The sequence below is a fragment of the Meleagris gallopavo genome, chromosome 19 (assembly GCF_000146605.3).
Source record: "Meleagris gallopavo isolate NT-WF06-2002-E0010 breed Aviagen turkey brand Nicholas breeding stock chromosome 19, Turkey_5.1, whole genome shotgun sequence".
NCBI lineage: Eukaryota > Metazoa > Chordata > Aves > Galliformes > Phasianidae > Meleagris > Meleagris gallopavo.
In genome coordinates this window covers 7,074,409-7,091,506 of record NC_015029.2, presented here as the reverse complement: position 1 = coordinate 7,091,506, position 17,098 = coordinate 7,074,409, and the positions used below count along the sequence as shown (strand labels likewise).

Here is a 17,098-nt window from a genome sequence, read left to right as displayed (position 1 = left end):
GGGTGCAGGCTTGGCCAAGAGGGTGTCGTGCTATGCCACAGCTCACTCAGGCACCTGTATCCACCCCGTGCCCACTCAGCAACACTCCCTGGGCAGCTCATGCTCCCAACACCCCTCTCTTGAGCTCCTGACTGCTTTCCTTGCTGGATCCCACCCCACCACCTACCCCCACAGCATGCTCCCAATGGGTTGAGCCCCTGGGCTTTGCTCTCCCCAGCACAGCAGTGGGGTTGCCAGGGCTGCTCTGTGCCCATCGCTGCTGCTCACCCCAGCAGGGCAGCAGGCACATGCTTTCCTTCCCTTGCCTTTTCCCCACGAAGGAGGTCACACCCTCTGATTACCTAACAGCAGCCGGCTCTCGGCAAAGCAAACAAACTTGACATTCACATAACCTGCCGTGCTCTCTCCGGCAGGGATTATTAAGTCATTAGAGTCTGTTAGCAAATTTTCCCAAATACCTTTTTCGCTTCTTCCCAGGGGCACCTTCATGGTTAACGATCCCAAACTGCAGGCTGGGCTGAAATCCATCCACTGCAGCCCAGCGACCATGGGGGTGTAGGAGCTGCGGAGGGGATGTTGGGAGCTTCCCCCAGGTCATTCCCCCATGAGGATGCTCAGCTCTGAGCACCCCATGAGCAGCAGAGCCCAAGGAGGGGTTTTTGCAGATGCAGCAGCCCAGGGAGGGCAGGGAAGGGATGAGGTGTCCCCCCGGCAGGGAGGTGACCCCCATCTTCCCTCAGTAACACACACCCGCTTTTCTCCTTCGCTGAGCTGGCAGCCCAGGGCGATATTTCTAACAGGCAAGTGTATTGCCTAACTGGAGACAGAATAAAAAATAATCATAAAAAACCAGTCAGGCAGGCCAGGTCAGTGCAGAGGAGATAGGTTTCACCCACCTGCAGCTGACTTGCCCTCTCGTTCTCAGGCTGAACAGCGTGTACATCAACAGCCTGATGAGATGCAGTTTGGTAACTCAAGGCAGCAAGCCAGCTGTGCCCGTCCCTGGAGCCCCTCAGCATGAGCAGCCCTGATCCCAAACGCACCATCAGCTTTGTGTTGGGGTTTATCCCATAGAGCCCTTTGGAGGTGGCTCCCCATGATGGATGCTCCGTGCCCCCCATCCTACCCAACCACCCACACGTTGCGTGCTGTCTCGAGAGGAGAGGAGCTTGCAGGAATCCCCGGCATCTGCAGCCTCTCCCCAGGGCGCTGCTGGGGAGGCTCTGCCAGCAGACACCGGGGTTTCTGCAGCCCAGAGGCTTGGCGAGAGCCAGGAGGAGAGGCAGAGCATCCAAAGCCCAGGGGGCTTACATGGCACAGTGTGTGTTCCGTCTCACCAACCTCCCAGGTTTTCCATTTGCAGCGGAAGCCAGGTCTGAGGGAAAGAGTACAGCTACCACCTTAGGCATAGGCAGGCAGGGAACACCAAGAAATGCCTCATACTTTAGTCCCAAGCAGTCTCATACATTTGGGATTGATTAAATAATTACAAAACCCTCATCTGTTTCTATTCATATCAATAAAACCAGAAATGACAATAAAGCTATTGCTGCAAACCTCACCTCTGGGCTAGCTCTGTACAGAAACACACTTTCTTCTCAGATACCACTATGCTCCTTTGGCCAAAATCTCTCAGCAGACACAACCAGGCCGTACTTCCCAACCCAGGCCATCAGCATTTTTGCTGCCCTGGAGAACCACATCGTTGAGATGTCATTTGGGATGGAGTCACCCAGTTCTGCAGCCGCTGCAAGAACCCAATCCTGCAGCTGCTAATGCATTTTTAGGACCACAACACCGAGTCCCCAAGGTTAAGTTGCATGGGAAAGAGAGAAAGTGCCCCTCTCACTCTTGTCCTTAAGGTGGGGGTGGTGATGGAAACGGGCGGTGCTGGGTGGGGATGCAGAGAGGTGTTGGCAGCAATACCTTCATCATGGAAAAGTCTCTGATTTCCCAGACAAATGCAAGAGCCACAGAAGCTGGAACCACCTTTCCCTAAAGCCTCTCCCCAACCCCTGCAGGCATGGAGGAAATGGGGTCTGTGCGATGGGTTGTGGGGGAACAGCCCAGCCCTAGGGCAGCTCCCAGCTCCACACCCAGCCCAGGACACAGCAGGACCCCCGGCAGGGAACTGCTCCTCCTCGCCTAAGGTGCTCATGGAAAGCGATTTGTCACATGAGCCTGTTTGCTTCCAAAATAAATCTCCCTTAAAGGCAGGTAAATCTCAGGCTGGATCTGTTAGATACCCTAATGTGGCATTAAGCTGAAGTTAAGGTTATATTCCTCCAGGGATGCCAGATGGGATTTGCTTTCCTTGAAGACAGGACACGTATTTCAACTCTAATGGGTTGATGGAGCCCCTTTTATCTTGTAAATATGAATGAGGAAGGGGGAGCTATTAAATAAATGGAGGGGTTTTACCTGAGCCTTTTTCCCTGTCATCGGTTTGGACTGTGTTAAAGATCTTTGTTTTCTCGGTGGAAAACTCGCTCAATCATTCAGAAAGGAACTAAATGCCTTTTGAGAACATAACCTTTATTTTCCAGATAAATGGCTCACTCAGAGCAATTTGCATGTGGGAAGCTAGCATACAGTGCAGAAAATATATATATATATATATATTTAAAACTCAGTAGCAACATAGGTCATGATACAAACATCAACTGCTGAGATGACTTCTCTGGGGCTGGAAAGTTAGGGAGCTCAAGGCAATTCAAAAGGATGAGGAGGTTTTGTGCAGCAGATCTGCACAGGGCTGAGCGGAGGGATGGATCTACATCATCTCAGTAAGTCTGATCAAATAAAGGAAGCCCACCAACCCTACTCTGCCACCTTCATCCCCAGGGCTGGGTTTACAGTCCCATCACAGCCACTCTCTCTTTCTCCCAAGCTCTCTCCAGCACTGGTGCCACCATTGGTCCCTGACACCTATCACACAGACCCAGTGGCACTTGGCCATCACTGCCCCAGCACTGTGATTCCATGGCCACATCAATGGCACAGGGACAAGCCACCACTCCCAGAGACTCCAGCGACAGGATTCCCTACAGCACCCAACTCGCTGCCTCCCACAACAGCTCCTCACCCCCTGTATAAGCATTTGCCCGCTGGGAATGAACCCATTTGCCCAACCCAGAAACATTCCCAGACCTCCGTGGCTACGCAGACCCCAGTCTGAAAGCCACCACCACCTCCTGCGAGGTAGGAAGGGAGCTGCAAGGCATTCCCTCCCTCAGCACTCCCCTGCTATTGGAAGGTGCAGAGCTGCAGCCCTGGGAAAGGCACTGGGAGCCGCCGCCAGCAGCTGCAGCACGATGCCAACTCCAGCTGCTTGTTAATTATGGTAACATGTTGTCTCATGTACGCACCTCCGCAAAGACACTGTATTAGCTTGATAAGTATTTAACACTTGGCAAGGGGGGGGGGGATTTCCACTTAGCATCCAGCAGGGCTGAGCAGCAGGGAGGCAAGGTGGCACGAGCAGGGCAGTGGGAGAGGGCAGGGCAGGAGGCGGCAGGTCCTGGCAGCGATGGGGACTGAGCCTTGCATGGGCTGGGTTAGCACTGCTGGCAATGGGGCTGCGTGGGATCCCGGCTTTTGTAGCCTCTTGCCACCACGCTTCGTGCTCAGAGCTGCCCCTGCACAAAGCCCAGACACTGCTCTAAGCTTAATCCGTCTTGCAAATGGGTATTGTCATCGCCGGTGCTTTTCTTCAGCAGGCTTTTCTTGTTGGCTCTGCATGGCTGGCCGCCGTGTAGCTCCCGTTGTGCTGATGGCAGGGGAACCACACAAACACGCGTTCAGGTCCAACGTGCTGCTCACGAGACATCTTCATCTGCAGAGCTGCCTGCCTGCGCTGAGCCATGGGAAAATGAGCCAGAGGTACTCCTGTGGTCCAAGAAATTTCCCTCCTACGTGACCAATTCTGGGCAGGGTTGGGGATAATCAGACCCTCCTCATCTCCAGAGTTCATCGCAGCCCCAGAGCCAATCTGCCATGCTCTCCCCACACCTTACATAGGGCTGTGGACAGCACAGCAGCACCACCTCCCCTCTTCATTAGTAGGTTGCATTGGCCTCTTCCAAAGGTCTGAATGCAGATAAATCTTTTTTTTTCCCTGAATCAAAATCAGTAATTATGAGTCAGTGTTAGCACAGAGCCGGTGAGTCAGGCACAAAAGCATTTTTCCCTCTCACCCTCCAGGTCTAAGGTACATCACTCGCCTGAGCCTCCCGTGTGTGGTCTTCATTCAGGGCTTTCACAAACATCATTAGCAATCCATAAGCGAGTTCAGCAACAACCCACAGCCAATGCTGCCACCTCCTCTTCAACTCCCTAGGGTGGGAAAGCACCTGGGAAACACACAGGTGGCCCCCACCTGCTCTGTGACAGGGATGCAGAGCAGAAATTTCAGCCTTTCCTACAGGGCTCCCCTCACTTTCAGATTGGCAGCCAATGCCCAGCGTCATGGTGAGCATTGGCCCCAAAGGTGTCCAAGTCCATTGCATCCCCAGCACCTGGCTCTAGCACTAAGGGCTGCAGGCACACTGGTGCCCTTTCCCTTCAGCAGGATGGTACCCAACAGTCTGGATATCCCCAGCTCCAGAATCCTGCCTCTCAAATACCACAAGCCCCTGTCCCACAGCCAGGGGAAGGCTCTGAGCTGGGGACACAGCCCAGCCCAGCAGTCCAGCCTCCCCAGCAGCCCATTTCTCCCTCCCAGCTGCAAACCCCAGAGCTCCCCTGCACAGATGTGGACTTACTTGCCTTTGAGCTCTGGCGGGTTACTAGAGGGGGTGTTTTGCTGATGGGTGGGGATGGTTATGGCTGCATACTGCCTGCCCACTCCCTTTGATGCCGGACTCATCTCCTTACCCCGTCTCTGCTCCTTACATCTCTATGGAATTTAACTCCATCCTTCCTATTGGTGGCTGCCCCTCCTGCAAGCCAGCCTTGTGCCAGAGCAAGCATGCTGCCCAGCACCAAGCACCAGAGCTATGCATGCATGGGAAGACTCCATATGTTCATTATTTGGGCTATCTCAGAAGCAAAAAATAACGTGAGAAGGAGCTGTCAGCCTCCAGCTCTGCACCGAGGAGATGAGCCCAGCGGATGGTTTGCTTTTTTTTTCCTCAAAGCATGCAAAACCCCAACAAAACAGACTTTGTTTACAGCCCGTCCTGTAAACCGCTTAGGCAGTCGGAGATGAGCTGAAAGCTTAGACATGCCGTAGAGTTACAGCCAGATGTGGTTTCCAATGGCTGAGTTAGGCACCTCGGAAACTCGAGGTTTATTAATGAAGGTGCCTGCTGAACCATAACGGGTGCTGTAATTACCTGGCTCCGGGCAGCAGGCAGTGCTGCTGCAGCCAACCATGCGCCCGGCCGAGCGGACACAGCATCTCCTGGAGGTGAGCGAGGAGGTGAAGGTCATTCCCCATGTTGACAGCTCTACGGCTTGGGTGGATGGCTGGGGGGAGATAACAGCCTGAGGGTCACAGCTGATAAGAGATGAAAAGGCTCTGGGCGGTGAGGAATAATGGTGTGTGAAGGGCGATGCTCTGCTCCTGGTGACAGTGCTGGGTCTGAGGATGGTCACCCAGGGACTGGGACACAGAGCACGAGGTGGGAGCTGGGCCTTCCCCAGTTCAGACTAATGGGAGGACCTCCTTTCCAAGCCCTGCATCACAAGGGCTGTTCCACAGATGGATGCCAATGCCCCAACCACCACGCAGCCCCTGCAAGGAGGAAACAGTGGCAAGCAAATGAAGCTACATATACCCAAGAGCCTGCAGTAAAGGGAGAAGAGGCCACAGGGCTCTGCAGGGGTACAGGTGAACGCATGTGTCCTCCCCATCCCCGCTGCATGGCCCCAAGGGGTGAAGCTATCGCCTCACAAGGAGGCACTGCCTGGGAGCTTTTCACACCTGATTTTGTCTCTTGAAGTTTCACACCAGTGAATAACTGTGACCTCGGGAGGGGAGTGCATCGGCTATATTTCCCAAATATCAGCAAATTGTGTGAGAGAAAGAGATATGCTAAGGGGGCAGGCTGCTCAAACCATTACCATCCTTCTTAGTACCACTTAGCTGAACCGTTAAAAAGATCCAGGGCTCCCAAAGACAATTAAGCTCAAGGGAAGCCATAAATCTCAATAAACATCAGGCCAAGTTTTCTTCACTGCTTGAAACAACAGATATAATTTCATTGGTTACTGAGCTCATGCTCCCAAAGGGATTTCAGATAAAAAGCCACTTATTCAAAACACCAAACCCAGGCTTCTCCTGTCTCTCAGGCTACCATGGGGTCAGATTTCCCAGCATGGGAACATGCGCCCCGCGGTCTGCAGAGGTGGAGCTCTGACTGCAGCAAACCTCTGCAGATTTATGATGTCTGCAGCACGGTGCTGTGACCCAGCAGTGGGGTCAGCAGCCGGCACCTGTGCTCAGGTGGCCCTGCTTGGATGCACAGGCTGCTGCTGGAAACAGCCCGCTGCTTGCAAAGCCTGCTCTGATCTGCACGCTTGTTCCTGTGGGCTGAGGCCTTGCATGGGCACAGCTACAGCCTAGAGGACACGGTGCTTTGCCAAGCCAAGTGCAGTGCTGGTATCTACAACCTGTTGAACTGAGATAGCTGTCCCGGAGCACATCAGCTCTCCTTGCTGTTCTAGGGGAAAACTGGCAGCTTATCCCCATGCTGGTCACCCAGCCTATGGCCAACACCTCTTGTCCATGTTTTCCTATACAGACATCATTGTGGCTGAGCTCTGTGCCAAGGCAGCACACGACAGCCCGCATGCCAGCCTTGCTATTTTTTACCAACAGCTTTTGCATCTGCAGGGCTGGGCCCTTGGCTCTGAAAGCTCTCTGCAAGGTCGCTCCATTCGCCAAGTGCAGCTTCTTTGTGCTTTGATTTAAGTTCTTGCGTGCTTCTTGTATTGATTTCTCTCAGATGTATTTTATGGGGAATAAGCACTCAAACCAGAAGGCCAAGACCTCCCGCCTTGTGCACAGCATGGTAATGGATGAGCTCTTTCTCACGCTCCCTCCCCCTCCCTCCCCACTTCTCTCACCTTTTATTTAATCCGAATCCAAAAGCTCTGGGGTCAAGGATGGCCAAGGCACAGACACGTGAAGCTTCTCTGCCCTGGGTACTTAGCACTGAGCCAAGCAGGGCACGGCGCAGCCACAAGCAGGAGGGCTCACAGCTCAGGCTGCAGATGGTTTCCCCTTGCAGAGATGAGGGCGATCACCTCCTGGCACCCTAAGAACCCAGGGAAGAATCAACCTTCTGAAATCCCAAATCCAGCCCACTGAAATAACCATACTGTGATGAAGACAAGGAATTCAAACGTTGTGCAATACACTTCCATCTGACGTCATGAGCTGAGCTGAGGAGCTGGGGTTTGGAAGGCAGCCTTCCCTCTGTACACAGGAGGAATAAAAACATTATTATTGTCTTTCCCAGTGAACTGCAAAGCCTGTTTTTAAATGAAACTTGAGCTTCCCATCTCATCACGTGCTTCCAGGAGCTGGAGCTTTCCGAAGACCAAATACTTTGAAACTCTGGATAAGACCATTAGAGTTGCTTAATTTCCTTTATGTCCATCTGTTTCAGTTCAGCTCTGTTGCTTCTGTCCCAGACAAGACATTTGGCTCTTCCAAATAAATCTTATAGCCCATTTGGATTAAAGACTTTCTGATGCAGCCTCTGAATATAATCCCTCTGATTTGCATCTCAAAGAAATTGAGTTAAAACCAAGCGAGAACCATACCCAGAGTGCTCGGAATTGCTGGCGGACGCGATGCACTCGTGAGGTCCCATATGGATAATGGCACTTTTGTTTCTGATTTATCCTGAACTGCCCCGCTGCCACACCAGCACACTGCAGGACTTCCAAAGCAGACAGAGTGAGAACATAACTGACTGCTTCTGCTGTTGTCCAAAGCTTGAGTTCTGCACCCGAGAAACTGAGAAGGCTGCAGAGAAAGCGTGAGACACACTTAGGAAGTGTGGGACAACAGATCTCCCTGTAGGGACAGCAGAGGGTGAATGATGACTAACATTGGAGCTGAGTCAGGTTCAGTGCCATTCTGCTCATCAGCTCCTAATAGGTACTTTGCTCATCCTCAGAGGCAACACCGACAGCAGTCCCAGCGGTGCTCTCCTATGGCTGCTCAGTGCCTGGGAACCTTATCACGTTTTGTGCAGGAGAGCTCAGGTCATGGGATGCCTGGGTGCTATTCCTGGCAGTAACACAGCTCCTTCCATCCCAGGCAAACCCTTCCCCTTTTCTATGTCCCACAGTGCCTGCCTAGGAAACAGCTGTGTGAGATACTGGAAGCCCCAGGTCCCCACTATTACATCCCATTCTGTAGGATGGGAAGCCAAGTCACAGTGCAGGTAGGTGGCACAGGTACCAGCCCCACATCAGAAGACGCTGGATACAAGCAGGAATCCTGGGTAATAGGACAAAACAGACACCCACACTCCTTATAATGACAATAATTAATCATGGGGGAGAAGGGAGCAGCACTACCCCAGCCTGAATCCTCACCCAGAAAGCCCTCATTTTCCCCCACTCACTCACCACTGGAGCACAGGCTCCAGCCAAGCTGACCCAGCACAGACCACCACAACCACCCTCCTCCTGCCACCACCTCAGCCCCAGAGACATTACAGAGCCATTAAAAGCCAAATTCATTTCCACAGCTGAAACCAACTGCCCGTAATACAGTATTTTTTGCAGCTGTGGTTCAGCATGGCACCTGAGAGCTGTGAGGTTAATGACACGGGGCTGTCAGCAGCCTTAATTATATTCCCATTTTTCCAGCCCCTGATTAGCTTTAGAGCTCATCTGGTGTCAGAAATTTGGTGCCTAAGCTTTGACAAAAGTGTTTCATTATTACTTAATAAATGGGTAAAGAGGGAGTGCGTATTTAAGCTCTGCCTCGTTAAAGCTTCTTTTTTTATTATTTAACCTCACCAAAGCTCCCTACCTGGCTGGGAGCCCCACATTGGGATGCTGGGGGGGCTCAGCCCCATTATCCCCTCCCCAAACCTGGCTCCATAACCCCTATGAATGTGCCCTGTTTTGCTGGGAGCCTGCTGCTCCCCATCAGCCAACGGCCAATTAATAAGGATCATTTATTACTGTTATATCGCCTCTAGAGCAGGCCAGGTGTTTGCATTAAAAAATAAAAATAAAAATCAAGAGATTTAAAAATAATAATAATAAAAGCACAAGCTTTACATCAAAGCCCCGAATGGCTTAAAATCTAAAGCAGAGCTTAGTTTGTTCTCGACATTCAATTTCCTCCAGCCCTCAGCACAGTTAATTAATTTGAATATTAATAACAGTGGTGAGAAGGAGCCCTGAATCTTTTCTCTCCTTCTCCACTGCAGACCTCGCCATGCCTCAAAGGGGTGCCCAATTCCTGGATATTTCCCTCCAAAATCCTTGCAACTCTCAGCCTGTGCCTTTTTCCCTTTGCAGGAAATTCCTGGAGTGAAATCAGGGCAAAACCATCCTATCGGCACTCAGGATTTCAGCTGGCTCTGCTCTCATGGCTGGGTGAGATGTGGGGAATCAGCGCTTTGCTCTCCAGCATCATAAGTTGGATGCACTCTTCCACCTGATGCAGCTCCCAGAGCCCCTCCTGGGTTTGTGGGCTCCTCCAGCAGCATTCCCACTCTTCTGTGGGGTTGGGAGCACAGGGCTGTCCCACAGGGCTAGATTTATGGCCCTGCTGTATTTCAGTCCCTCTGGGCTTGGCCATTTCCATGGCGGCTGCTGGAGATCAAGGCCGCTCTTGATGACGGCATCCTTGACCTGTGATCAAGCTGAAGCCAACGGAAGTTTCCAGCAACATAAGCCACTTAATGTTTAACTTCTGTGGTAGCTTCTGGAGACTGATATGATATAATTTTGGCTCTGCAAAGACAGCTTAGCTCAAGGGAGTGGACTGCAAGTCATTAGCAGGACTGTTCTCGCCCCAGCTCCTCGCTTTTAATTGCTGAGCGAAGCGGCATGAAGCATTCCCAGCAAGGAGCTGCAACCACATGAAATCTGCCTCATTTGTAGCTTCATTCCAGCACAGCTGCATGCGATGGAAGTCAGGCTGACATTAACAGGGCCACATCCCAGGTCCACAGCGATGGTGGGGATGGAAGCAGGGTCAAAACTCATCTAGAGCCCAAAGACAGATGAGGAACAATGACTTCTAATTGACAGAAGAACCACCCAAGCAGGAGGGATGGATGTTTTCAGCACAGCCTCCACTGCCCCATGCTGTGCTCAGCTCCTCTGACAGCCCATAGAATTGACCTCAGCTCCCCATCCATACGGTGGGTCCTCATGTGGGGACAGATATTACCTGTGCGCTCTGCAGGGCTGTGCTGAAGGGCAAGCATGGGGCTGGCTGTGCTGAGCCCTCCCAGCCTAATAACAACATTAATTAGAGCACACAGCCCCTTCTTCCCACTGTAAATCTCCATTAGCCATAAACTGGATGGGCCATAAAAGGGAGTTTACGACAAACTCACAAGGCGATACATGTTTGAATCCTTGGCTCCGTTGCAGTTGGTAATAAAGCCTTCTTTTATTGGAGCATATACTCTGCCCTCAAGATAACATACAAGGCCCAGGGCTCCTCAAAGACATGATGCAAAGCCATTTGTTGCACTTTGATTTGCTGCAAAGCTACACGGAGGTAGGAGAGCAGAGGGAGGTGGCCAACAGGCTTCAGCTCTGCCAATCCCATCTCAGCCCCGAACCACCACAGCACGCAGCACGGCAGGGTGAGAGCCTCTGTAGTGCTACATCATAAACATAGCAGGGGGCAAACTCTAGTAAACAGTTAAAAAAAAATGCTTGAGATTGATAAAAACACAGACAGAAACCCGCCCTATGAGAAGTCTGTTCTCAGAGAGCGATAGGTCGGGGTGCTGTGTTGGAGGGGGTTAATGGTTAAGCTTCTGTTTTTGTTTATGAGTCTGGAGCAGATAATGCTGCATGTCATCAGAATAAGTACAGACTCATTGAGGAGCATAAGGGCCAGGCCAGGCCTGGAGGAGATCTGTAGGCATCAAAGTCCCAGGCAGGGCATTTAGAAAAAGGACCAAAAAAGAAAAAAGGAAACAAGGAAAGATGAATACTTGCAGCTGGTGGGGTACCTGGGCACCAGCCCATCCCACTAACACGGTCCTCTTCCCTGCCTCTCTCAGCAAGGTTTGTTAGCTGGAGGGTAAACATCAGCACTGCCTTGGGTGCAACCCATTCTCTATCTCTGCCCTCCTCCTTGGTGATGCTCCCCCTAAAAAGGAACCCAAAGTCCTCAGGCGTGCACTTCCCTTCCAAAGGCAACAGCACACTCGTTAATCCCAGCTCAGTCTGAGGCAGCCGCAGACACCGGTATGAAATCATTGCTTTTATTTAGTTCAGCAGTTAGGTATGATTGTTCTGAACTGCGATTCAACCCTGCTCCCTTCCATCTCCAGCGGTGTTAAAAGTAACAAGTCTATCACCTCTGGAGCCATTTCTCTGTCGCTCGCATCTTGCTGGAGCTGCAGAGTTTTGCTGGAGGGCTTCATCTCTTCCAGACAGCCACCTGTCAATTATCCCTCTGCCCGACAAATAAAATAAGCAGCCAGAGACTGCACACACAATAGCTGTCCCCATGTGTTTGCAGCAGACCTGCTGGAGGAGCTGAGCCGATGTTCCAGGAGCATGGCTCCAGCACTGCAGTCTGGGCTTGCCTTCAAGCTGAAGCCCTGCACACTGCTGCCTTTATGCTGGAGGATATTTCCATCTGACTGCTAACACTGAAGATTTTGGGGCCAGTGCTGGACTAGCACTCAATGTCACGTGTGATCAGACCTGGGAGGGACATGCCCCGATTCCTGGTGGCAGCACCACTCCATGGCTCTTCATGGCCCTATTCCTGACTTACCATGATGGGTAGGTTTGTATTCATACATACGTGCAATTTCCCTTTTGTCCTTACACATATTGCTTTTTAACATGGGCACAGGCACTTTCCATACACCAACTCTTTCTCTTTCATTGATTTCCCATTGGTCTCCTCATCCCAGTGACCCATGATGGATGGAGAGACGATGGATGAATGGGTGGAGCACCAGCCCTACTGATCTCATGTCCCATAGCCTCGTCTTCCAAGCCATCACCTTGACATCCTCTTCCTGGACATCTTCAGAATCTCTCAGATCTTTCTGACCCATTGTAGCAATCACTAGGGTTCATCTGGGACATCAGCAGATCTACGAGTGATCCCACAATGCCTGGACCCCACAATTCCAAATTCCCATAGAATATCCCAAGTTAGAAGGGACCCATAAGAATCATCAAGTCCAACTCCTATGGAAAGCTCCAAAACCCACCCCACACTACCTGCTGTGCATGGCCTCATCCAGGACATCTCTCCATGTGCTCCCCATTTAGATCCTTTCCCAGCTGGGTCTACAAGCCAGACATACTCTCAAACTTCAAGGAAGAAAAATAGAATCATTAAGGTTGGAAAAGACCTCTAAGATTCCCAAGTCCATCCTTAATCCACCCCACCATGCCCACTGACCTCAGTGCCACATCTCCATGGCTCTGGAACTTCTCCAGGCACCAGGACTCCATCACTCCCTGGGCAGTTCCAAAGCATTACCAATCTTTCAGAGAATAAATTTTTCCAACCTGAGGAGCTGGAAGGCTCCACAAGCACTGAAGCCCCAGGTCTGGCTTTTTAAAGATGAATATTCCACAGAGAAATTAGTCATTGTTTTTTGTGGCTGTTTTACAGAGACAGAAAAGAAACTGATGTAACAGCAGGCAGCTCTGAGAAAGCTGTCTGAGCAACACACCTTGCCCCTCTCTGAGACACCCGTCCCACTCCTCTGACTCCTGCAGAGCCTCACATGGCCATGGGGCTCCAGGGGGGGCAGGGAGGCCAAACAGATCGAGCCAGGAGCCAAGCTTGGATGAGACTTTGGTCTCTCTCTTTAGTCCTATGCCACTGCTGTGCTGCTCCTGCTACCGAGTGCCTGGCAGTCACAGGGCCATAACAAACATTACTCATCCCCATCCAGTGCTTACCAGCTCCAGCTTCCAGCAGTCACACATGACGCATGTGTTTACCACCGGTGGGAGGGTTTTATATATATCTATATGTTTTTACTGCAGTAAGTGCCCCTGTTTCTGAGGACAGAGGAATTATTACCAACGCTTTCATGGTATAACAAAGAGCATATGTTGTACCCGGCATAAATTTAGCTTCTGATCTGATGAGCAAGATTTTTTTTTTTTTTTCCCCTTCTCTGCCTCTAAATGTACAGATGAGTGCTCACATTCGTCCCTAATGGCAGTGGGGAAGGGGAATGCTCAGAGCGAGCAGCGCACGCACACAAACACATGCACAGAGCTAGAAAAACACCCCGGGTTTCTAAACCTACCCAGCAATCCTGCAGTAATCTGCTCAGTCACAAATATAACTCAGGGACAATAAATAAGCTAACAGGAGTTAAATAAGTTCAGCTCCTTAACCTTTGGACGGATCAATCCCTGCGTTATCTCGCTTCTCCCCAGCCCCTCTCCATCCCCCACACCTTGTCCCCTCCTTCTTTGCACTGTGTTGATGCCAGGCAGTGGGCAGACACACGGGGAGGTGGCAGGGAGCTGGGACACTGCAGAACAGCCAGTGCTGCAGAGAGATATTTCACTAACCACTTCCTTTCTGAAAACAGTGTGCGTATAAGCAGCAGCAGGGTTCACTACCTGCTGGCATCCTGTGCCTTGCAGGGCCCTCAGACCTTCAGAAGGATGCAGTTGGAGTACATGTGAGGAAAAACCCAAATTTGCAAAGAGCCCAAAGGAGCAGTTTGCAAAAGGTCCTCAGTTCCCATAGTCAGCATAGTTTGTTCAGCCCTCACAGAGGGCTTTGAGCTCCTGAATTTCCCTCTCAGGCAGCTGGGAATTGCATCCCCTGGGAGTCCACGAGGACGGATCTGTGTGTGCCCACCCTGTGTGGACCAGCAGGCTGCTTGTCAGCTCTTCCTGCCCCTTGCTGTGACTCATTCTGTGAATGAAAACACACTCATTGGGAAAGTATGAGCATCTGAACGAGATGCCAACCAGCAGACGCTGCACTGGAAGGAGGTGGGCAGGTAACGTGCACATCTCAGTGCATCCTCACAGCATGCACACCCACCCAGGTGGCAGAAGTTTTTCCCTTCAAGCCTCTCAGAAATGGGGCAACTCCAGCATTATTCCTGCTGCCATCTCGCAGCCCTTCCCAAGGGAGTGACACTGCCATCTCCCTTCTGTGGGACCACAGAGGCTGTCTCTGAGCAGGGAAAAAGAAGCTGCTTTCCAGCCCTCCACCCCCAGAAGATGAGTTGGAGGAAATTAACAATGATGCACAACTGAAAAAAAACTGAATGGTTAGAGGGAGTTCAAAGCTGAGCCAGTCTTGAGACATCTGCACACCACATGCCAGGCTGAGAGAAGTGCTCATAAATCCTTCCAGGCTGGCACCAGTGGAAGGGAGCTCAGAGCACTCAACCCAACTAGGAGAGTTCCCAGTGCTTCTGTTCTGAGAGGCTGAAAACTCCATGGAAAGGCGGAAATAAGGGAAGGAAAGCAGCTCAGGGGGAAACATTGAGTCATCTGAGTTACCTTCATCTTGTAAATGGCTACTGTTCCAGTTACCAGAATGTCGTGTCCATTGAAAAGTGCATTTCATGATTCAAACACAGATTTCCAGCAAACCTGGGGATGACAGGACAAGCGTGATATGAGTCTTCATACAACAGGAAGGCAGCTGTGAACTAACATGGTAGAAAAAAAACAGAGCCCAGCTTCCTGGAGGAAAGGCCATTCTTCCAATAAAAGTGAAGGAAGCTGCACTGGGTGAAAAATGTCAATCCCCTTTAACAGAGATCAATAAGGCAATGGGTTCGGTCTGCTCACACCAGCTGCCACTGATCTATTGCTGTTTGCAGAGGCTTTCATTCTGCTTGTCTTTACAACTTGGCTAATAGGAAAAACTTCACAGTGTTAAAAAGAAAAGTGAGCAAACGACCCAGGAATCAAAAGTGGAGGAGCTTTGCAGCTGAGCGGCCTCAGGATGCTGCGTGCTGGAGGTGCCAACCAGGCAGCAATCCAATAGCAAGGTCCCAGGTTGCAGCAAGTGAGAATTTGCTCAATTGCAACAGCCATAAGCACAGAAATAAAGGAAAGAAGCTGCTTACCTTCAGAAGGCCTCAACGCACAGAGATCTCCAGCAAGAAGCCCTCGCTTCCACTGCCAACCCTTAAATGAGGTCTGGGCTGGGGTGGATCCTGGCTGCAGCCCTTCTGGTCAATCACTCAGTGCACTGAATGCACCTGAGCTGCCCTGGGTTGGCCCTGCCTTCCCACCAGGTGCTCACTCACTGCTTCAAGCCCTGACTTAGAGTTTCTGCTACAGCTGCCATGCGTAGGCTTTCTCGGTTGCTCTCACTGCAGACGTTGTTTTCTCCCGGAAGAAAGTGGAGTTAAAGGCAACTTAAAGACATGCCCTGTGCCTGCCAGGTGGCTGCTCTGCTGGTCTTTGAGTATGGAAATGGCTGGTGGCCTCCAAGTCCAACAGCAAGATGCCCAGAGCTCCCACAAAGGAACAGCATGGGAGGAGATGGGGCCTGCATTCTCACGGATAACAACCCCCAGGGACTGCAAATAAACTGTTGGCAGCAGAGTGACCCACAGTATCCCTGGTTCACGATCCCCTCTACTCCACCAAAGAAACCCAAACCAACCCAAATCCGCTCCCAACACCTGAAGCATCACCACTGTCTGGTGACGAGAAGCAGAAGCACAAAGTGTGGTTTGGGCTCAGCAGACAGATGGGCAGAAGAATGGGATGGAGCCTGGTGCCCCGGGCGTGCTGCATCCATCTCTCTGCAGGAGCCTCCCAGTCTGACACCGCTCATCAGAGCACTCAGTCTGCAGAAGCCCTTCAGAACAGAAGGGCTCCCATGGGGATGCTCGAGACCAGACTTTCCTAAAGTGCTCAGCAAACACCTCACGCTCTCTGCTTTTTGGAAACTCTGACACACACAGCTCTTGACACTGCTGTCTCATATACGTATGGCTGACTCAGATAGATATATGGCTGGCTTAGCATACTTCCCTTTCTTCCTCCCCTCCCCCCGGAGTTTTGCATGTCTGAGGCTGTTTCGGATAAAAGATACCAAAAATGAAAATGCATTTGGGATGTCTGGGAACCAAGAAGTCAGACTGCAAGAAAACCAGACAGGGTTAGAGCCCCAAATCCCCGTCTCCTGCCAGCAATCTAAACCCTCTGCTGACTGCAGGTTCCAAGGCTCCATTTGCTCCACGGCAGCAGCAGCAGTAGCTATTTCAGAAGTGTATTCCATCAGCAGTAATGGGTCTTTCCTCATAAGCTGTGTTTTCATAGTAAATCTTCGGTCTTACATTGCATTACAGAGTTCAGCTGCCGCTAATCCTTAAAAACAATTCATTTCCAACTGCAAAGTGCAATAAAGAAAGGATAATCACTATTAATATTAGTTATTGTTATTGATTTCAGCTTTAAAGAATTGATTTTCAGTCCCAGCTGCATTTATGAGTCTCTTTGCTGAAGATGCATACACAGAGCCCACCACTGTTTTCAGACCCTTGCCCCAGCTCCCAGCCGTGGACATGGTGGGAGGAAGATGGCTCTTCCCTGGTGATGCTGCCACAAACCTGCCCAGGTTGGGGACATTGCCCCTGGGGTTGCAGCCCCAAATAATAAAACCCCCTTCTTTTATTCTGTTTCACAACGGAGCAATTCTGTGACTCAGTGCTCCCATGGAGGAATGGCACACAGCCCAAAGTGGAATCGCTGTGGTTGGAGGGCAGGGGATGCCAACTTCCACAGGTTCTCCTCCACACATCCATGGCAGCTTCCTACGTGCACAGAGAGGAAAGCATGGAGATTAAAAAGAAAAGCATTATTGCTTCCTAACAGCGAGTCCTACGATACCACTGAGCCTTCCAAACCCTTCCGGAGCTGTAAATTCAGTTTTAAAGTCTGCTCATGAGGATGGCTC

At 51.2% G+C, this 17,098-nt stretch overlaps 1 long non-coding RNA gene across 1 annotated transcript; it reads right to left on the bottom strand.

Moving 5' to 3' along the window:
- Positions 1–2,505: 2,505 nt before the first annotated feature.
- LOC109370490 lies at positions 2,506–15,288 on the bottom strand. Its single transcript, XR_002120658.2, has 6 exons — positions 15,255–15,288; positions 14,680–14,772; positions 12,409–12,501; positions 8,064–12,299; positions 7,072–7,978; positions 2,506–5,469 (listed from the first exon to the last, which is right to left on the bottom strand). It is a non-coding gene; the product is annotated as an uncharacterized LOC109370490 (long non-coding RNA).
- Between the last annotated feature and the right edge of the window lie 1,810 nt (positions 15,289–17,098).